At 33.4% G+C, this 24,342-nt stretch overlaps 1 long non-coding RNA gene across 1 annotated transcript in view; it reads left to right on the top strand.

Annotated features, from left to right (window-relative positions):
- LOC140437822 (uncharacterized) overlaps nucleotides 1-24,342 on the top strand; it is a 32,720-nt gene that overhangs the window by 7,800 nt on the left and 578 nt on the right. Inside the window, exon 2 of the long non-coding RNA XR_011950413.1 lies at nucleotides 14,619-14,746. This is a non-coding gene — a long non-coding RNA (uncharacterized lncRNA). The remainder of the gene's footprint in view (nucleotides 1-14,618; nucleotides 14,747-24,342) is intronic.

The raw sequence follows: 24,342 nt of genomic DNA, 5'->3' as shown, positions 1-24,342 counted from the left end.
ATATGAGAGTCTTAAATTCTCTTTTCACATTTTTCGCCGTCAAATTATGATTTATGAATATTGTTTCGCTCTTTGAGAAATCTCAATTCACTATTCTTTTGCAGAATCTTTTTTCTCTTTAACATTTGCTATCTTAGTTAACTAATAATAGGTTATTGCCCGTTTTGACAGTTCTTGCCCATTTTTCTAGAGTACCTAAAACCATAAGCGTAGCTGGTTATTTCTTTTACGGGGTTTAGGACTCTTTCCGAAGAAGAGAATTGGATGTGACCGATACTATAAGACAAAATCCAGATGACCGTTGAAAAAACTGTGCCAAGTCTTGGGAAACTCTCCAATAAATAATTCAATCAGTGTAGTAGTAAAGCTACTGTACAAATAAGACAAGCTAAAAATTAAAGTAGGAGATACCGTGTCAGAAGAATTCCTAGTAACAAAAGGATTGCAGTGGGGGTGCTGTTTTCTCCGGTGGCATTTAAAATATGCATAAATGAAGCTTTGAGAAAGTGGAGAAGATCCTGCTCTGGAATATGAGTACAATTAAACGAGAAGAATACTTCATACACCCTTGTCTTTGCTTATGATCAAATGATTATAGCCCACAACTAAGAAGAGCTAGAATGTGTGGCTAAAAGATTGTTTAAATAATTTGAAGAATGAGATCTATCTGTAAACCGAACAAAAACACAATAAATGTGCAGGAACCCAACAGGAAACCTAACCGTAGATGAAAACAATGTAATTATTATTGAGAAGTTATTCCGTGAAATTAATATTTCGTAGAGAAGTACATTTATCTTGTGTAAAACTAGTCAAGTGACTTAAAATCTACTCTTTTTAGATTCAAAACAGTATGTAAAGAAAAACGAGAATCATATTTAAGATGTATAGCATTAAGAAGATAGGAAGCATATGGCTACTTCTTCTTCTTTAGGTGCCGTCTTCTTAGCGAAAGTTGGCGATGACCTCTGCAAAGTCTTCCCTATTTTGGGCTTTCCTTATTAAACTTTGAAAGTCTAACCCTGTCCAATCTTTGATGTTGCGCAGCCAGGTCATTTGTCGTCTACCCGGGCCGCGTGTGCCTTCTATTTTCCCTTCTATAATAAGCTGAAGGAAGTTATACCTGTCGTGTCTAAATATGTGTCCAAGATAAGACGTTTTACGCTTCTTGACAATTTCTTTGAGTTCACGTTCTCTATTCATATGCCTGAAAACTTCTTCATTTCTAACGCGGTCGGTCCATGGAATTTTCAGCATACGACGAAATACCCACATCTCAAAGCTCTCTAATCTCAGAGATCTCAGAGAAAGTAAACATTATTTTATTTCATTTACAAGATCTTAATACGAGTTCGACGACATTGATTTTGGCACTACACTGAATTACAATAGAAGAATGTTAAAAATGTCACTTATTTATAGACGCCACTTAATTATTTCGCGGACATATTCGTTTACTGGAACAAGAATTACTATTCATCAAAATTTTAATGAATGAATATACGTTTTTTAATTGTTCGAGCTAGAAAATAGAGCAGGTGCATAAACTATTATTCATTGTTCTACTTGCTTCTAATCGAGCCTGACAATCTTGACAGTGAATATATTTTTAGCGTACGTTCAACTTTTGCTCACTGTTGACATCCCAAAAATTCTTGCGGCTGCTACATACGCATTAGGAATGCACTGAAAACATTCCGTTTTCAACACAACAATAGATAAATGTTTTGGATTGTGTACAACAACCTTCACTGATTGCTCCGCTTAAAAACATTATGCAATAAGTTTGTGAATAGTGTTTACCTGTTTACCATAGTAGAAATTGTTGATCAATCATCTTTTTATTTGTTTTTGATATTTTTTCTTCGAATAAATCTCGTGTAAAATCAAAATCATTCAAATGTGAAGAAAGAATTATTGTACTTATTATCCATGAAGAAATTAAAACCTACATAGAAAGCATTGCAGAGACATGAAAAAATTATTGCTCAGAACTGTACAAAGATACTTCAAAAGATGCATCAGTCTCAGAACATAAGAAATATACAACCAGAGAGACAGAACCAATAATCTTGCGAGCAGAAGTAGAGAAAGAAGGCTCTTAACTGTTATGTATTTAATGAGGCACCGACTATTGTACAAAACTATTTATTAAAAGATACAGTGGTTACAAACATACATTATGGATGGATCCGTAGACCCACGGCGTTTCATCACCTAACCTCACTATCGACCCCTAGTCTTTTCCACAGTGTCTCTTATTCCGCTGCCGGACTCATATATAACATCTCCTCCCTCGTTAGAGATCAAGTTTAATGGTAGCTTTTACTAGTCTTCCAGAGCGCGTTCTAATATTGCAATCATTGGATGTTTCATCACTCGGTATAGATGTGTTTGTTTCTTCTTGTGATGAACTTGGAATGGGCTCCTTCGGTTCTAATTGAATAGGCTCGTTTTTCAAATTTGGATTCACTGGGATTTCAATTGTAACACTGTCACGTAACACTGGCACATCATCACTCACTATAGGAGGTTCTGCTTGAGCTTCGTTAGAATCTGGGATTCTATCTTCACCTCTGTCTTTTCTCATATCATTTGCGTGTGTAAATTTTATTACACCATTACTACGTACTAGATAAGTACAGTAACTTAAAATTTTCATAATCTTTCCTTTCTGCCATAATTTTGTTTGTTTGTTTTTATATAGACACTTTCATTTACTTTATACCATGTATGCCCATTTTTAATTGGGATAGATGCATGCTTACTATTATGACAAGAAGGTTTCAACATATTAAATCTAGTTCTAGGACGCACTTTAAAAATACTTTCACTTGGAGAAATCCCTGTAGCTGTTGTAGGAGTTGTTCTATAAGAGAATAAAAAGTTTTGAATTTTCTGAATAACCAATCGTTTATTAATCTCCTCTCTCTTAATAGTCAACAGGGCTTTTTCCAAATTTTTCTTTACTATTTGAACACTACGCTCCGCAGCACCATTACTTTGAGGGTGATATGGAGGTGTCTTCAATGGTTTAATTCCATTTGCTTGACAAAATGCCACAAATTCACTGGAATTGAAAGGAGGTCCATTGTCTGAGACTAATTCGACAGGAAGACCAATTACAGTAAACATATCTCTTAATTTTGATTTTGATTTCTGATCGATTAAAATTAAAAATGTGTACTTAAATTTAACAAAGAAATCTATATATACTCTGTAAAAGTTGTGTGGTGCAGACGGCCACGGACATAATTCCTTGCTTGAATTTGTGAAATTTTGACATTGTTGACATACATTACAACGTGATATGAATTTTTCAATATGTTCATTCACATTTGGCCACCAACAATATGAACGTACCAACATTTTAGTACGAACAATACCATTATGTTGTTCGTGAAATAAGTCTAACACCTTATCTTGTAATTGATTTGGAATAACTACTCTATTTCCCACTAGGATACAATTTTGTTCAATTGACAATTCATTTCTACGTTTAAAGTATGGTTTCAAAGATTCATCACTCACTTTCCTAGGCCAACCTGATAAAATGAAATTTTTTACTTTATCTAACTTCCCTTCTATTGCCGCTACATTTTCCTGTTCCATCCTTCTAACTTGACCTTCTGTAAGTTCTATTGACAAGGCTATCTCATAAGCTCTTTCAAAGGAAATGTTGTCTTCTGCCAGGAGTTTACGTCTTATTTGGACTGATCGTACACCACATACAAACCTGTCTCTGAGACATTCTTTCAAAAATTGCCCAAATTTACAATATTGAGCAAAACTTTTCAGTTTTGACACAAAACTTTTAATATCCTCCTGAGGCTCTTGATTTGTATTGTAAAATTTATACCTTTCAGCGATAACTAACCGCTTTGGATTATAATGTTCAATCAGAACTCTTTTTAACTCCTCAAATGTTTTTGAACTTGGTACCTCTGGTGCTAATAAGTCTTTTAAGACACTGTAAGTCTCTCCGCCAATTAAAGAAATCAATAATGGAACTTCCTTGTCTTTTTCCACTACATTACATATAAACAACTGCTCAAGTCTCTTTATATAAGAGGTGATATCACTTTTCGCAAGATTGAACTGCTCAATGTATCCAATTAACGACATTTTTCGACTTTTGCGTGGATTCTTTCTGTGACTCGTCGCCAAATATGTTATGTATTTAATGAGGCACCGACTATTGTACAAAACTATTTATTAAAAGATACAGTGGTTACAAACATACATTATGGATGGATCCGTAGCACCCGTAGACCCACGGCGTTCCATCACCTAACCTCACTATCGACCCCTAGTCTTTTCCACAGTGTCTCTTATTCCGCTGCCGGACTCATATATAACATTAACCAATTAAGAAATAAAAATATGTTGTAAATTATTGGTAGTTAACTTATAGGTCTGTAGTTTTTGATGTCCTCTTTGCTATATTTCTTATGAATGAGAATTATGTTTGCTGTATTTCTGTAGTCTGGTATGCATCTTAATCTTAAGCAGTTCGTAAATATATCTGCTATTGTCCAGGTTTTTTTGTCGGCATATATAATCAGTTGCACTGTTATGTTATCTATTCCAGCTGCTTTACCGCTATTCATTTTTATAATTGTCGATTCTACTTCTTCCGGAGGGACGTTTGGTACAGTTTTTGGTTACTGGTTGATTCTTAAAGTGTTTCAGAGGCTTTGTATAGTTCGCTGTAGAATTTAGTCACTACTTGTCTTATTTCATTTCTGTCTATAATCTTGGTGTTTTCGTTTGTTAGAGCAACGATTTACTTCTTCCTAACGATTAATGTTCCTCTTGTTTTCTTATAGCTTTTCCTATTTTTGATTGATAGCATTTTCTACTGGTCAATATTCTGGTTTTATCAGACAGTTTACTATATCTATATTGTTGTTGCGGGCCTCCGATTTCTTCAAGGATGATTTCTATTAATTGAGAGCTGTCGATTTGGTTACGTAATCTCATGACTAAATGAAAAGAGTTTAAACTCTTGTCTACTTTTGTTTTTGATATAGTCTTCTATCTAGCAACCTAATATAATATTCCTATTCTTCGATATGTAGGGATTTGCGGTTTGTAGAGATTTGAAAAAATTTGTAAACTTATAGGGTTTGGATGAAGGTTTCATAACCTTTTTCGTAGCTTCCTCAGGAGCACAGGAAGCCTTTTGGTCATGGTAACTCAAGTATTCGACGTACATAGAGACGATAATCAACTTCTGGGGCACATTTCATGCACAGTAATTCAAATATTCAATGTATCAAAAGGCGTGTTGAATTTTAAGTTTTATTTTGCAAAATTGAAAGTATTTCTGTACGGCTTTTTAAAATTCTCTTCGGACTTTACAGGATTGATATCTTGTTGGCACAGTAGTTCAATAAATTATACAATTTTTAATTCCCTGGATTCGTGTCATATTTTTTAAAACCATCATAAATTTTTTCACATTCCAAAATCTTTCTAAAAATAAAATATGTCATCTTCATGTTTCTTTTTTATATAAAACATATTGTGATAAAAATGAGATATATTAAAAAATTTTTGCAAATGATGGTAATAAAATGATTCAATTATAACTTGACAGATGAGATTGATATCGTGTATTTTTTGGGTAGTGTCCAAAAATTTTTGATATTTTACCTATGTCATTTCAGTTAACATGAGTTAATTTTTATATCTGCGGAATTTTATAAACCAGCATATTGGTTCCTAATAGAATTAATGGAAATGTATTTTAAAAAAGTAATTCATGCTTTTAAAATGTATTTAGAAGTTAATTCTTATTAAAATCTTACAAAAAGAATAGAAATTTTTTTTCCCAATATTTTGGAAAACTTAATAACCTCAAAAAACTTGCTATGTATTGAGATGGATCACAAACTCGTAACAATATTCATACGAGCTCTTCATCAACTATTGATTTATCATTATGTGACCCCGTATTATCACCAAAGTTTTCATGGGATGTAATGCCGTTTTTGAATGGTAGAATATCCTACTCTTTGACAACTGATAACGTTGCTAATAGTACACTTTTGACTCCCAAATGGAACTTAAAGAAAGACTATTGACCTTTATTTAAAGCATATATCCGAAATTGCCAAACTTTAAGGAAAACCACAGCAGATAATTCTATAGATGAATTACTAATAGTCCAGTCGTCAAAGAGTTGACTCCTAAAAATCATACTAACAAGCTGAATTTTGCCTAAAATATTAATTTTGTATTCATTTTGTGTATGTAGCTCGGTTTTTCGAGCCTGTGATTGTTCGAAGAACATACCTCCTGCTAAGGGATAGGATTCTGTCCTTAATAGGTGTCAGATTAGCTACCTGATATATGTGTGCTGATGAATAATGACTACACATCCTCATGCAGAATCTAAGGATTTTCCTTTCGGTGGCCATAATGGTTCACATTTTCAATATATGTATGGAAGAAGGAATATGGCCCAAAGCCTTCAAAACAGCAGTAGTCATACCAATATACAAAAGTGAAGACAAAACTCTTGCTTTAAACTACCGACCTATATCGCTTATTCCACACATGTCTAAAATATTTGATTAATACTGAATAATAGACTTAGAGCATACATCAAAAAGTATAATTTAATTTCTGCTAACCAATTTGGTTTTAAGCTAAATACTTCCACACAAGATGCCGTTTTGAATCTAACATCAAAAGTGTATGAAGCTCTCAACAATAATAAAGTTTGCTTATGTGTATTTCTAGATTTGGCCAAAGCTTTTGATACTGTCAGTCATAGTAAACTCTTACAAACCTTAGAGAAAGTTGGTATAAGAGCCAACTGTCTTCAACTATTCAGAAGTTACCTCTCTGAGAGGCAGCAGGTAGTAAGGGTTTCCGAAACAACAAGCGGACAAAGAGGTATAACGTATGGAGTGCCACAGGGAACAGTGTTAGGACCTGTATTATTTAATCTTTATATAAATGGTTTATTTTCATTGCAAAGTACAGGGCATATAATTGGGTTTGCCGATGACACGGCTATTGTTTATGAAGCTGATAACTGGTATGACTTAAAAATAAAAGCAGAAACTGATCTACAATTCATAAAAGACTGGTTTGATTATAAAATACTTACAATAAATTTTAAAAAGACTGTTTACTTACCAATTTCTAACTATACCCCGAATATTGATCTATTCGAACCTCTTCGAATAGCACATAATAAACACAATTTTTGCATCAAACCAGTAACGAATGTTAAATATTTAGGTGTTATAATAGACACACACTTAAAATGGGATTGTCACATTAAATACGTTATTAAAAAGTTACAGTTTATCCTCTATAAATTTAAGCACCTAAAAAAACACATACCGGATATATACCTTCGCACACTATATTACGGATTAGTAGAAAGTCATCTCAATTATGGTATACTGGCTTGGGGAAGCGCTTTAAAAACTCACATTCTCCCACTAGAAATCATGCAAAGAAGATTTCTGAGGATCATTATGGCTAAACCCTACACTTGTTCTACAGATAGACTATATAAGGAGAGCAAAATATTTGACTTAAAGCAGTTATACTTTCTTTGTATATCTGTAAAATATCACACCATGAAAGTTAAAAGCAACTTACCTTCACATGGATATCATACTAGAGGCAAGCACCTCTATATGGCTCCAAAAATGACGAAATCTTTCTGTCAACGATCTTTCTTATTTTTAGCCCCTAAAATATACAATCATATTCCCCGTGATATTGAAAATATGAAGAATGTCTTTCTCTTTAAAAATAAATTAAGATCATATCTCATGGAACAGACAAGACATTTTTGTAATATCATTATAGTAGCATAAGTTATAAAGCCATATTCACTTAAACTTTCTTTAAAAAAAAAAAACCTTAATTTTAAATCTACTACTTTTAAAGATGAATTAAAAATGAAATATATCATGCTGTTTTTATTGTTTTATTTAATGTGTTTACCATATTTACTGAAGCATCTGTGTTTACACTTTTGTCCTTTCAAAAATCTTGTTAACTAATTGATTAATACATAATATCGTCTATTAAAATAGTATCGTCTATTAAAATAGTTAAAACACGTATTTACGTAAATATAGCTATTTTATTAAATTAAATCAAACTCGTTCACAATGGTCATAATTAAATCACACCAAATTATTATCTCTCGTTCCGCTGTGTTTTTGTGTCATCACCGAACTACTCGTGACCATATAAGGCAATTAGTGACCCAAGCCAATCACCGTATTAGAAGTTGAGTGTGACTTCACAATGTCATAACAGAACTACCAGTATTCCATCTTAAGCTGATTAGAACATTAGGAAGTTAGTGACTTAAGCTGATCAGCGTATTAGGATAATAGTGTGACTGCAATAAGTACTGTATTCATACCAAGGGTTTCTACTAAAATTTTAATTATGGTTATTTATGATTCAAAAAGCTGTATATATTATTGTATTGTATACATTGTATTGTTTATTTTATTTAGCATATTTACCAGAACATAATTTGTGTATTTGCAGATCTCGTTAAATACTTATTAGTATCTAAGTTTAATTTTATTATATCTAAATTTTGTTGTATCTAAATTTTCAACCTGCTTGTTTTTTATGGTTAAATTTTATCTTATATATATTTATAATTTAGTATAGTATATTGTATTTTTATTTATTGTATGTTACATTTACCGAAACAGGTGTTCCCACACCTCTCGGAGACCTTCGGGTTAATTTATTCACATATTTTTAATTATTGAAACAAATTTTGTATGATTGTTGAATAAATTATTATTATTATAATGGTGTTAATTTGGTAGCTGTTAAGAGATGCCTATTATACGCATGCCTCGTAATCGATAATCGGTCTTACAAAGGTTTTGTAGGTGTGCAACAATGTTTTAGATGACGTCCTGTCCATTTTACCGGCTAGCACTGCCAGGAGTTTAAACCTCCTTCTCACCCTGTGTAGGGTATCTTGAATGTCGGTTTTCCAGTTGAGACTCCTGCTAAAATGAACTCCCAAATTGGAAACCGAGTTTCTGAGAATAAGGTCCTCTCCTAACAGAGTTATCAGGCCATAAACATCGCGACAATTGGAGGATTTGTATAAAATTAGTTGTGTTTTGGAGGCGTTTATGGTCACTCTCCATTTATTGCACCACCTAATAACTCGGTCTAAGTAGCTTTGTGCTCTTTCGAATACAGACAATTGTCCACGCTCTCTGTGTGGTCCTGACGTGAGGAGTGCAGTATCTTACGCATACAGAAAAAGGGTTTCCGATCTATGCTGCGGGCGGGGATGTCACTATTGTAGACTGTGTATAATATTGGAGCAAAAATTGAGCCCTGGGGTACTCCAGGTTGTGGAGTAAAGTGTGTGGATAAGATGTCGCCAACTTTGATCCTGATCGTCCGATTGGGGAGATAGGAATTTATTAGTTTAACGAAAGGTGTGTGCAGTCCAGCAAGGTAGAGTTTTTGGATCAGGCCTATATGCCAGACCTGATCAAATGCCTTCTGGAAGTCAAGAAATAGGCCTATGACGTGTTTACTTTCGTTAAGTGATTGTGAAATGAAAGTTGTTGCTTCAACCAATGCATTTTGCGTGGATCGTCCAACCCTGAATTAGAATTGGTAATCTGGAATGGCGAGGTGAGCGTCTAGGAATTCTACGAGTCTTTCCTTAAGGATCCTTTCGTAGACTTTACCTAGGATGCTCATTAGAGAAATGGGTCTATACGATTCAGGGTTGGTTAGGGGTTTCCCTTTTTTGGGAACCATAACTGTGCTGGCCACTTTCCATGGAATTGGGAAATAGCTCAGCGTAAGACATGCATTGATTATGTTGGTGACCAACGGGATAATATTCTCTGAAAGATTTTTAAGGCATCTTCTGTGGATGCCATCTGGGCCAGGAGATGTGTTTTTCCTAATGTTACATATCTGTCTGACGGTATTGTCATTCACAGGGGCCATCATCGGGTAAGAATGAGGTCCCAAATGTGCCCGAGAGTAGTAGAAAATATCTTTCACTCTCCGTTCGGCTTACCTTTTGGATCTTTCATTAAAATTGGGATTATTTGGGGAAACGAGTACGACCTGGAGTGTATTTTTGAAGGCTTCGGCCTTGTCTTGTGGATTACTAAGAATGATGTTATTGACTGTGAGATGGGCACGTGGCGGACTTTTTTGCTTCGTTAGGACTTTGAGTTGGTTCCAGAATTTAGCACCCTCTTGCTAGTCCAGGTTGGCCGTGACACGCATCCACGCTAGTTGTTTCAGCCTGTTCACTTCCAACCTTATAACCGCCTCGCCGAGAGCATGTACTCTGTTTTGATGAGGGGGACAAATTTCTAACGATTTCCGAAGTGGAAATTGAAACGTCGATAAACGTACTTAAATCTTTAATTGTGGCTTATTCCCATTTAAATAGTAATTACTTTAACATTCTTGAGTTGTAATACATTTTACTTTTAAATTTAATTTATTATTAAATACTCAATTGGGAACATCAAAATCTGAGTGTCCGGTTAATTTTGTACCCCAGTGTATATTAAAAAAGAAGTAGTGTAATGTGAATAAAGATGCTAGAAAAATTGATGTGACAATCTGGCGAAATATAGCACAGGATATAACTAAATAGCGAAAATATTAAGAATGACAACGTCAAGCCCCTATTTTAGGGCTGTTACACCAATGATGATGGCAATAATGATGATGAAGGACCAAATTAACCGTAGAAACTTTTAATCAAATATAATAATCCAATATATTTTAACAATTATGATTCTCAGTTACAGAAATATCTTGCTATCATTTCAATATCGTTATTTTTGCAGATTTTCTAGTAAATTTTATAAAAAAATTGATCTGGACATCGTCCAAAATATGTGGACCGTACAGCATCCAAATACTTTTTAAAATACGACCGTTGCTGACGGTGTATTTATAAAATTTTAATGTAAAGGTGTTTTTGAGATAAAACACTCGAATTTTATTGCTGAAAAATAAGGTCCCAACATTTTGATGTTTTTCGTGTGTGCACGTAACGATTGAAATAGTACTCGATCTTTTTTTATACTTAAAAAGCGATAAATTTTTTTATTTGCAGTGCGGCCATCTGAACGCAACGATATGACGCGACGCCTGGTTGGAAAATATCTTGTTGTTATTATTATCTATGCTGTATGCTGTATGCATTGAATATTTTTTAAATTACCACTTTTTCAAGCTATCCCGTAGATTATTAACTTCTCGTTCTTCTTCATTTCAGAATTTACGCATTTATTGCTTGTTTTAGTATCAGACTTAGCTCTGTCATTTCTCCTTCTTTTCTGTCAATACCAGGTATTTCTCGAACTGTCTTGCGAAGGTTGAAGTTGCTATGCTTTTTCTCTAGTTCTATCTTCCTACATTATCCTTAAAATCTCTCTTTCTCTCTCTTGTCATTTGTCGATTACTGAGGATCGTGTTTTTTTCCAATATTCTTAACAATTTTTTTCCATTGGTCTCTATCTTCAGCTGCTCTGAGATTTCGCAGAATGAGTTTCCAGCTGAATTCTTAATTTGGTTAGATTATCTAGATGATGATCGTCCTCTTGATCTTCTCCCTCCAAACTATCGTCACCTCTTGAAACAAGTGACCGAAAAATTGCAGAATACATTGCAGACATATTGTGGACAGTCTTTTTTAATCTCAAGTTTATTTAGAATGGAAACGTTTGTCATATGAGCTGTCCTAGCTAAGCACAGCATTTTTCTCCAGCACCACATCTCAAAGGCATCAATTTTTGGTGCTTGCGTCCGCGAAGAGTCTAAGTCTCTGCCCCGTATAGAAATATTGAGAATACAAGGGCATTTATCAGTCTCATCTTGATATTTTGATAGATAGATCTGTCTTTCCAAACTATAGTTAGGCGACTCATCGCATTTTTTGCAATAAAAATACGTCTCTGAACTTCTGCTTCACAGTTACCATCGTTAGTTATACTAGACCAGAGATAGACAAAACTGTCCACTATCTGGTATTCCTGTAACATTTTAGTCAGTTAAATAGTGTGGAATCTGTCGACCAACATTATTTTTGTGTTAGGTTTATTAATTTTTAGACCAACTTTATTGCTTTCGTACTTAACTCTTCGCAGAAGATTAAACATTTCTTGATCATTTACTGCTATAAATGTAGTGTCATCAGCAAATCTTAAATCAGAGATTTTTCTATCAGCCACTGTTACTTCACCGGCCCATCCATCTAAATTGGACTGAGATTTCCCCCGATAGTTGCGGTTACCGAGCACTGGCTTGAAGTCAACGAGCCTTTTCTTTGTAGAAAAATGTACCACAATTGTTAGGTATGATCGTCCAAGTTCAGCTCATAGTGGCACCCTAATTCTTTCTACAAATAATGATTTCTCTCCTATAACAAAATATGACTCTCTGTTGAATGAATCGTTTTTTGAGTTTTCATTAGTTTATAACAAGAATCTTAATCTATACATTCTTTGCATTTATAAATCACCTGATTCTTCCATGGAACTATTTTTTCAGAACCTGTTAAATTTGTTAGATGACCTGCCCAATTAAAGCAGAAAGATTCTATGCGGTGACTTGAATATTAATTACGCTGTTGCTTGTGCTACCCAATTATCCTTGGTCAATATATTCAAATCATATGGTTTCACAATGCACGTTAATTCTCCTACAAGAATTACTAAATCAACATCTACCATAATTGATTATATTGTCTCAGATTTCTCACCCCTTGATGTACGCTCTACAATTATTAGTGCGAGACTAGTTAATCATGAAGCGTTATACACCAAGTTTAACACTCTCAGCAAACCATCCTTGAAAACACGACGACGCTTAGGTACGACTTTGCCACAACAAGATCCCATTTGCTATCTCCCCAAATTCAAAAAAGGTCTCGAATTAATTCTTTATAAAACCAGTTGATACATTTGGACTGATCCATACAACCAATAGTATCAAAAGCAAATATTCCTGTATATTCCTGATGGACTATCCATACAAATTTTCTCAAACTTTCAAAAATATGTTGGAAGTCCTGGTCTCACTAATTATTGTTGGTTCTTTAAAATGTCTTGGTATTTTTATAGACAGCAACCTTAAATAGACCCCTTTACATCGATTTGTTAAGTAAGAAACTAGCCTCAGCCTGCTATGCAATAAGATCTGTTTCAAAGGAAATCAATTTAGCATGTTCCAAAATAACACAGTTTTCTTTGTTCGAATCTCATCATGGATACGATTGTCCTTTTTGGGGCTCTAGTACATCTAGACAATCTAATGTTGTTTTTAAATTACAAAAAAGAGCAATGCGGTATCTGTTTGACCTCACAAGAACAACACATTGCAGAAGCTACTTCCAAAATCACGGATTTTAACGCTTCCCTCTTTATATATATTTTTTTATTTTAATCACCTACATGTTTTTCCAGCAAGACCTAAATCATGACTACTCCATCAGAAATTCAACCTTTGATGTTTTATACCGATCCCGTCCACTAAGTTAGTAAAGAAATCTATATTATATTCTGCAAAAGACCAATCAAAGACAACCATCTCCCATTACAACTTAAATCTGCAACATATTTCCCCAAGTTCCATAAAATGACAAAAGCCTATCTATCTGAAAGACCAAATTATTCAGTAGAAGAGCTTTTCCTAATAAATAACTAAGAAATTACAATACCTTTATGTACAAGTGACTAAAGTATTTTGATCTATATTTGGATATCATATACATCAACTTTAACTTATTAATTCGTAAGGTTTTATTATGCAGAATGACGGTATTAGATTTTTGATTAGATTTTTTTTGATACAGTGCAGCAACAACCGTTGATACGTATTTCGACCTCCTTAAGTCTCTTCAGAACGGTATAGTCACTACTCAGAGCAGTGACTATACCGTTCTGAAGAGACTTCAGGAGGTCGAAATACGTATCAACGGTTGTTGCTGCACTGTATCAAAACAAAAATCTAATACCGTCATTCTGTTTTGTTATTTACTTCGTTGGAAGTACGAGAATCTGAATTCACTACGAATTTTGACTAGGATGAACGGCTTGTGGAATGCAATTTTAGATTCCCTTGCCGAGTAATTCATCCAGCTGTTTGTTTCGCAAATTTTAGGAAACACAGTGGTTAAGACGGTTTCGCTAAGTAGAAATCGTTTGATTTCTCTCTTTTTTTTTTTTTTTATTATGCAATTTGCAATTTATTTAAATGTTATTTAAATTATTATTATTTTCTGACCTTTTGTAAGTTTTGTCCATAAAATTGTACAATTTTTAGTGACAATAAAGCGTGTTTCTAATTCTAATTATAATTCTATTAAATGATATCTTATGTTATTAATACTTATTTATAAATACTAAAAAAATAAATACTCCTAACCACATCACAATAATCGTGCAATAAGTTAAATATTGCTTGGTCAATTTTTCATGATATTACTAGTTTTTTTTGGAGGTATTATAGGGTCGGTACTGGTCAAGTTTGCAGAAGAACTGTTACTTCTATCAGTATAAACTTCGAAAATCTTTTTTTTATCATAAAACATGTTATTTTGTTTTCAGATAAATATTCACAATGCCTCATCCTACTGAAGGGACTAGCTTAATCACCACCTACCTTATCCTCATCGCCCTATTGATAGCATTATGGGTGCTATATGCTGGTCTTCTTTAGAAAAATTAGGTTTAAAGTAAGTATAAGAATTTCCTAATATTTTTAAGACAGAATTAAACTTCTTAGGTTAGAAAAATTAAAAGACAGCTGGACAAAATGTATACAAGACACTTTAAAAGATAACAGACCGCAGGATGTATATAATGTAAATCTGAAATAATACAAGCACTTGAAATTAGCAAAAACAGGAAAACAACTGACCCAGACGGTGTACTAATTGAAGTATTGAAGCTTACAAATGACGAAATCATTAATCTGCTTGTCAAGCTATTCAATAATATTTATTATTCGGGTGAGTCCTAGAAGACTGGTTAAAATCCAATCTATAACTATCCCTACAAAATCACACCAAAGTAACTGTGCTATTACCGACTAATTTGATTACCATCATTATCATCATCCAGCCTTCATTTATCACGTCCACTGCTGGACATAGGCTTCCCTCAAACTCCTCCATTCTTTAAGATTTTGTGCTATTTGTTGTCAATTTTTGGTGATACGTCTGATATCGTCAGCTCAACGTGTATATGGTCTTCCTCTAGTACGTTTGTCTGCTCTTAACCTCCAATTTGTAATTTTGCTCGTTCATCGTGAGTCATACATTTCAGTATTAACTCGACTTTACGTGATATTATTTCATTTTGCTTGTTTCTTAATTTATGAATTTCACATTTCCAATTGTTAGCTTTCTACGTAAGTAGAACTTTTAGACTGATATTTTCCTGTATAATAAGTTTAATATTATCGGTTTTAAATTTCAGTATATGGACATATTTTACTATCTGATTTTCTTTTAGGACAGTGCACTCGGTGACTTTCTTGTAAGGCATTTATGATGCAATTATTCAAGTCGTTAAGATTGTTCTCGGAGAAAACTTATTATTGATATTGGTTGATATCTAATGGGGGTGTCCAGATTCCATGAGATTTATTTTTAATCAATATGTTCCTTTCTCTTTTTATGTTTTATTTAAACTTTCGCTCGTATCATTCTGTGGTCACTGCTTGTAGTAACTTGTTGAGTACTGTTACATCTTTAATTATTTGTTTTTTGTCACTTATGATGTAGTCGATTTCGTTCGTTGTTCTACCGTTTGGACTTTCTCAGGTCCATCTTCTGTGCATCTTTTTGTGAAAGAAGCTGTTCATGTTGAATTAATTATTCTGGAGTAGGAATCCTAGTAGCGTCTCCTCGGTCATTTCTTCCTGGGGAACAGAATTTTCCCAAGGATGTTTCTAGCTTTGCTTCTTTTACACCTATTTTTGCGTTGAAATTGCCACACAAAATTGTGAATTGAGTACGAGAGTAATTAAGCGCAGTAGATATATCGTTATAAAACATTTCGATTCCTTCGTCTGTATGGTCTGTTGTTTGAGCGTATACTTGGATAATTTTAAGTTTATATCTACTGTTCAACTTCAGAATAAGATATACCACTCTAGATGATATACTTTGGATGTTTATTATCTTGTTCGCGTGGTTTTTATGGACAAACAAACCGCTGCCTCCAACTGATGTAGTTTCAGGGCCAATCTGATAGAATATATGCCTTGATTTCAGTTTCTGTGAATCTCTCCTCGGGCAGTAGACTTCTGATGTACTAACGTAAAGAGTTATGGAGTTTTTGGGTTTCCGTATAGTCCATTTTTTGTCTCCCCCAGAATCCTTGGGACAGACTGATAAATCAGTGTGAGATTTTGGACGAATCCTACTCACCTGGGGTAAGTCTGTATTTGTTTCAAAATCTGACATCGCGGTTTTAAGGGATATATTGGTATTAAAACACCACGTCTGCCAGACGGGTTGGTGAATGTTCGCAGTATCACAGCCGGTTAAATCAATTTGATTGCCGCCTGTGACTTTGTGGTACCACACCTGTCAGGAGCGGTAGAAATAATTTACAAAATTAAAATTGATGAAAAGGATATCAGAATTATAAAGAATTTATATTAGAGGCAAAAGGCACGGATACGCGTGGGATCCTCTATAACGGTCCATGTTAATATACAGCGAGAAGTTCGACAGGATTATGTATTATCACTTCTGCTATTCAATCTATATTCTGATCAAATATTTAAGGAAACGATAGAAGATCTAGAGGATTTAGGCATTAATATAAATGAAATATCATTAACTACAATTAGGTATGCAGACAAATACGGTCATTTCATCTGACATTACTGAGCGGCATCGTAGCTAAAACTGAGTGTATATTATTCGAACAACATATAACAACATCACGTATCAAGTCAATGGAGCACAAATAGAAAACTTTGAAAGATTTAAAAATCTGGAAATCATTATTACGCAAGATTTAGACCCAGACTCTAAGAATAAAAGCAGAATTTAAATGACGAGAGCAGTATTCAACAAAATGAGACTATTCTTATGTGATGATAATATTAACTTAAAACTAAGACAACGAATGACGGAATGCTACAGTCAGTGTTATTATATGGTGTATTTTTCATTTATTGATTTGATTGTCTTTTTAATGCTACCATTTTAAAGGTCCAACTTCATAATTCAACTTGTTGAAATTTGAAATTTTATTTTAATATTTGAAATGAAATATCTGAAATGTAGATTATTATAATATAAATGTAAGTTGTAATAAATTGTTAATATTTTTTTATACAGTTCATTTTTCACTTTTTTCTTATTCTCTCAAACTTCAAAGACGTCTTTACCAAACAACCATCACACTTGGCTCTGTGAATAAAAGATAAATTTCTCGAAAAAATTTTTATTACCTGCCTACCTCAACTGATCAGCTTTCCACTGGCACAGGTTCAAGATTTCGTTTATTTTCGAATCGGAGTGATCTTAAGCGTGCTTTTCGAGTAAACTCACTAAATTTATACTTTTAACAAACATCTATCAGGTCGAATGAATAATACCTACTCGAAATTTTTGTTTTTCTTATATAATTAATGGCACGCTCGAAAATATTTACGCGAGATTAAATTTAGGAGTATCTGCAATTTGTCACAAGTAGATTACTTTGTTGTGAGAACGAAGAACCTGCAGAAAAAAGTATTTTTCTCGTATTGCAGGCAATTGGCCTATTGTACATTGTTTATGTTCTAGTCTGTGTTGGGTTATTGTATTGTTATTTTGGGTGCCTATAAAAAATTGCTTATTATATCCAAACGACTGTGGTAACTCGCGTGACGGGAACAAGGCTAGAAATCCACAAGGAAAATGAATTTCATGTAGTCGGTTGTATACCATAGATCACCTATGGTGATCAAAATAATCTAGGGGACACCTATATTAATAGCTTTAAATCAATATTAGCTGCAAATACAAAAATAATTTTGTTTTTAATCTTTTTTGTTGTTTTGTTGATTATTGTACCGACTTGGACGGTACCAATTCCTCTTTTTCCGTCGATCTTTCTGTTGAGTATCAACTGCATTATCCTGTATCTGTTTCCTCTCATTATATGCCCCAGATATTCGAGTTTTCTCTTTTTTATCATCTTTATTAAGTCGCCTTCACCTTGACCTACTCTGTTTAAGACTTCTCTGTTTGAAATGTGTTGAACCCATGATATTCTGAGCATTCTACGATATAACCACATCTCGAAGGCTTCTAATTTGTTCATCATGTTAACCTTCATAATCCAGGTTTCACATCCATACAGTAATACAGGATACACATAACATTTTAGGGACCTAATTCTCAGCTGTAAGTTCAACTGAGAATTGCTCAGAATAGATCTAAGTTTCATAAATGCTCTTCTTGCAATTTCTATACGAGTTTTAATTTCTTCATCCGGATTTAGTGTCTCGTTTATACAACATACTATGGATTTAAAATGGTTAACTTTTGTTATCGGTTCATTACTGGCAATTAGTTGTATAGTACCGAGATCTTGTTTACTAACCACAAGTAACTTTGTCTTTGTTGTATTTATGCTTAGTTCGTTATTAGAGCATTCTCTAGTGACTCGATCTATAAGGAATTGAAGATCTTCGATACTTTCAGCCATGATCGCGGTGTCATCTGCATATCTGATGTTATTAATAGTTTCTCCTACAATTCTAACTCCACATCGCCCCTCTAAGGCTTCGTTAAAAATTATTTCTGAGTAAACGTTAAACAAAGTTGGGGACAACACACAACCATGTCTAACACCTCTTTGAATACAAATTTAGTCTGTTTCTTTGCCGTTTACCAGAATAGAAGCTTCTTGATTCCAATATAGATGTTGTAAAAGTCTCAGATCTTTATCATCTATTCCAATCATTTCTAGATATTCGAACAGCCTACCATGTTGAACCCTATCAAACGCCTTCTCAAAATCTATAAAAAAGACGTAAATTGGTTTCTGTACTTCTTATGATCGTTGAAGTAGTGTTAACATTGAGAACAAAGCTTCCCTTGTTCCCAATCCTTCTCTAGTTCACACGGTTTCTTTTTATATGTCAATGAAAAATTTTGTGTCTCTTTCAAATATCGCAGTACTGTTTTTCCTGCTTTTCAATTTTTTTGTGTTGGTTTATCAAGTACTCTACTGAGATATGAAATGGCAAACATAATATCAGGTCTAGATGTAGTTGCGATATACATAAGACTACCTATAAGTTCTTCTAGAGTGTTATCTATCTGAAAATTTGTTTCCATTGGTGATGCAACACCTATACAATCACTCATACCAAATGAACTCAGTACCTGTGATATCATTTTGGGCTGTCCTAATGTGAGATTACCACTTTCTCCTAATATTGTCATTCCTAAAAAGTATTTGAAAATATCTATTATTTCTTTTATTTTTTGTTCATGTCCTGTTAATATTATATCCTCCACATAAACAATCATAAATACGTCTTCTCTTATATAAAGACAAAAATCATGTTTAGATCTAATAAATCCATTCTCTGTTACAACTCTATTAAAAGTATGATTCCAGCATTTTGATGATTCTTTTAAACCATATAGCGCTCTACTTAATTTTAAAACCTTTCCTCTGTCTATTATTAGTCCTTGTGGAAGATAAATATATATTACTGAATCAAGTTGATAAATTTTCCATTCTCTTTGCATCTTTTATAATGTCTAAATGTTTATCTGTCACACATTGAACTATAATGGATTTTGCCTTTGAATCGTCATCTGTAAAATTTTCTCTCTGTGGTGGGTCTAAACTTTCAATCACTGGTAATACTTTCTTTTCAGTTGACCCGTAAACATCTTCCAAGGTAATCACGTTTTCTTGATTTATACTTTACTTATTTGTCAAAGAGTCAACTGGGCCCATAACCTTTTAAATATTTAGTTTATAAATGACAAAATAAGTATATTATTAATGGATTATTTCTTTATTATTTAGAACAACATATTACAATCATCTTGTCTTGCTTACAATTTTTATAGTCGTTGACTTTGACGTAAGTCATAAGGACACTGTAGCCAATCTACATTATTGTACCAACCTTACTTAATACAACCCTCTTAGAGGGGGCGAAGTCTGGGAGTAAAAGTGGCAAACATTTTGCGTATTTTTTAAGGTCCCAAAATTGAAATTTTCAGTAAAATTTGGCTTGTACGTATGATTTTTAGAGGTCAAATCTCTGACGACTGGACTATTAAGTAATACAATAATTTAACATTCCACTAGAAAACAATTTCAGTTCTTCTGTGATTCTTTTACGATTAGCTGGAAGTAGATATACCTACTTATTACAAATTGTGCATTAAATATAAAGAACGTCTGGTATATATTCAGGAGCTCCAGATAGCCCGGATATTTTTAAAAACGTCGATCCATGAATTATAGCACCAGGTCGGCCGCCAAAGAAAAAAATATTAAAAGACGCCGATACATATTTCCGTTCGTTAGTTGAGATCTAAAAGTAACTCAAATTGTACGTACGGTGTTCGATGTGATAAGCTTAAAAGTTTTCGAGAAGCTTTTATAACGTAAATAAATTGTGATAGAAATGACAGCCCTGACAGCGAGCATCACGGTTGACGTGATAAATGGCTGTGCCTAATTTCGTCTGGTCTGATTTTGATTTCGCTAAAAATAATGCAACCGATTGATAGGTAGAAGTAGTCTATGCACTTGAACTAATTTTTAAGCTATTTTTAACTGTTTATTTAGCAAAAATTAAGTTTAGAATTACGTTGATAGAAATTTAAGACTAGCTGACTCAGCGAACTTCATACCACCTTAGAACTAAATAATATCTAAAAAATTAACAGAAAAAAAAACAAAAAAAAATACTCAAACATACTATGTATGAAAAAAGTTTAATCAATTTAATGCTATCTTATTAACAATATTTTTATCTTTTTTGTATTGCATACATATACAACGATGACGGTTTTGCGACGAGCAATTGTCCATGCGCGAAACATGGAAACTAAGTCCATTCCTCAAACTTCCAATGATTGGCTCTGTTGGCAACTGTCCAGTGGAAAACGGAATCTTGAATTCTTCCAGTTACTTGTTGGTTAATGTTATTAGGACTTCCAGTGGTTTTAGTAAAGAACTCAAGAACGTAAATGAAACTGTTTAATACTTCTATGTAAACGTAAATGCAAAAATATTACAGTAGTTTTCTTATTTTGACCACGGCAGTCATCTGCCATTAGCCTAATGGTGGTTACTTTAGAGTGAAAATCAATTTTGTGAAGGCTGTCAAAAACGGCGGGAGAAATTTCGTTGGAACCTTTTCTAAATTCATCCTTTGTCCAATAATACGAAAATGCATTTTTTGAGTAAGCTTTGATTGAGAGGTTCCCTGGACTATGGTAAAATTATACAAATACAATTGCCTAGAGTAGTAGGCACTTTGGTCGGGGACCTTAGGAATAGGAAGTAAGGTTTTTTGACAATTGAAAGATAGTGTAATCAAATCATCTCGTGACTCTTTGAGCAACTCAAAAAATGCATTAGTCCTTAGCTTATGAATTTTTCTTTCAACAATCAATTTTGTCTTCTCTTCTTCATCTATATATCTTTTAACATACATCCGTATGGGGAGTAGTAAAGCTAGGGTTATACTCAGTATTAAAAATCATTCTAAAGTATCATAGTTTTACTTTCTCTTCTGGAGAACACTGATTAATATAAATTTGGAACATCTGGAACAAATCCGAAGAAAGGTAGCGCGTACGCATGGAAGAGCGACAGTAAAGCGATTCAATAGGTACTTTTAAAAGTATTAATACATTTTTGAACTGATTCTTGTTTTCCTTTAAAATTTTTAGTTTTTTTGTCACCTCCTCTTTTTTCCGTAGTTGTTTTTTTACAAATGATTTCATAATGTATGTGAGTCGATGTTTCGTAATATTTAGTATGTTTAAAAAGACTTTTTGGCACACTGGAATATTTTGATTCATTACTATTCGTTAAAAAGCATTTCACAAACGTTGTTTTTGCTTCAAGTCTAGAGTTTTTTGGATGACAACGTTTAGGTAGTTGAACTGTACACAATTTTAGAATAAAGGAATCTTGTCTAATCTGGTCCTTAGCTGCATAAAACGTATCATAAAAACTTTTGATATCTCTCAAGGAGAACTCGTTTACAAGGATCACTCCCAAATAATGATTTACAATGTATATCAGTAGCGCACCTAGAATTTGCCTCTGGGGGGGGGGGTTTTGGTTGGTCACCGAATTTTTTTTTATGATGTTACCTCCATTTTGAGTACTTAAAATGTGTGAGTAACAGTGTCGGAATAGGGCCCTGGGAGGTTTTAACCCCCAAAACCCCCCTGGGTGCGCCACTGATGTATATACATTGTATAAATCCCAAATCATGATTTACAAAGTTTATATATTGTAAATCATGATTCGGGAGTGTTCCTCGTAACATTCAAGTGTCTTGGTTTGTTTTTTTTCTAGTGCGTCTTGATTGTGATTTTAGTATAAGACTCTCAATTTTGTGTTTGTGGATGAATATAGTACCCTTGTAACGATATATTTTGCCTACCACACGAGGCATTAATACAAGGGGTAGAAAATTGGGGGAAGAAACTACTGGGGGTAGAGAAGGGCAAGCAAAATAATCGAAACATATGCGAACGGCACTCAGGGCTTGGTAGGAGAGCTGGGGTCGTGGATAAGTAAAAGACAAGGGGGTTGGATTGGGGCAACTACAAAAAATGAAATAAAAGGGTACTTATACAAATCTCTTGGGACAAACAAAACAAAAGAAACAGGAAACACCTCTAGTAATTTATAAAGAGCGTCACTTCAAGGTGCCTAATTATAACTATTACAACAACTAGTTGTAACTTGAGATATAATTATTAAACATAAAAAACATATCTTTTCCAAATGGAAACTCAAAAAAAAGGGTTAGTTAAAAAAGAATAAACAAAATGTTAAGAAACAAAATTTAACATTTATTTTTGTGTCACCACAAACAGCTACAAAATAGACAGTAAAAAAATAATACAACAATAGTCACAAAATACAAAAATACAAAAAAGACTTACATGTTTCATCTGTTTACAAATTCCAGGAGTTGGAGATACTATTATAAACTTACAAAATTTACCGCACAGAGATTAACCTTTTTTTTTTAAAATAAAATAAACTAAAATCAAAAATAATAAAACGAGCTGTCGTGAGTTAACATTAAATAAAAAAAAACTGAACAAATAAATTGACAGCTAAAGTCAAACCCTAAAATTTTACAATTTATTAATTATTACAAATCCTTTTTGTTATGAAAGCAAATTCTTATTATTAAAAAAATGTCTGTCTTTACTTTAAAATTTGAAAGTTACCTGGATTTCACAAAAATTACACTTGCGCTGTAAACTGGACTTCTTAAAAACTCAACAATAGCTGGGAATCTCTGACACACGAACAAAAAGGAAAATGGGTCACTGGAACACAAACCTTGTAAACTAAACTGGACTTGGCTTCTTAAAAACAAGAAAAGGTACAACTGGATACAAGGGCAACATTTCAAAACTCACTTAAAACTGTAACTGAACCATTAAACTGCTACTATATTTTACATATTTTTCATAAAAAAAAAAGACGAACAACGAGGAACATTTCAAATTTGACGTAAAATTTGGACATAACGCTGAAGACCACCGCTCTTCACCGCGGCTCCAACTAAAGTGACGAAATTATCTTAAAAAAATGGTCGCATAAGTTGGAATAAACAAAACACTTTGGGTTTAGGACACATAAACAAGACACAACGGAAATTAAGACGTAAATTCTTAATTTGAAAACGCAATATCGGGCGGTTTGAACAAAGAAATATAGAAGAAATTTGCGCCTGTGACATAAACAAACAATAAAATGATTTATTATCGACGGCGGCGACCTAAAAAGAACGAAAGATTATTTGGGTTTTAAATTGAAGGATACGAACTAAGAAACATTGAAAAAATTCTTCGTTATTATAATGCATTAGGGGATTTCAATTAACACATATACGAGGGGATTTCAATAAATTTCAAATGCTACACCCTTTTCGAAATATTTGAACTACAATATTTGTCGACATATGTATACATTGTAAGTCTACGGTATAAAACCATTGTCGACATTTGTCTACGCCATCGATCTCAAAATTTATGAAAAACTTTTCAAAATCTATTCTTTTTCATTTAACTTCAAAAACAGA

Source organism: Diabrotica undecimpunctata, chromosome 3, assembly GCF_040954645.1.
Source record: "Diabrotica undecimpunctata isolate CICGRU chromosome 3, icDiaUnde3, whole genome shotgun sequence".
Taxonomy (NCBI): Eukaryota; Metazoa; Arthropoda; class Insecta; order Coleoptera; family Chrysomelidae; genus Diabrotica; species Diabrotica undecimpunctata.
Note: the sequence above shows the minus strand (reverse complement) of the source record. Positions and strands in the feature narration are given on the sequence as shown.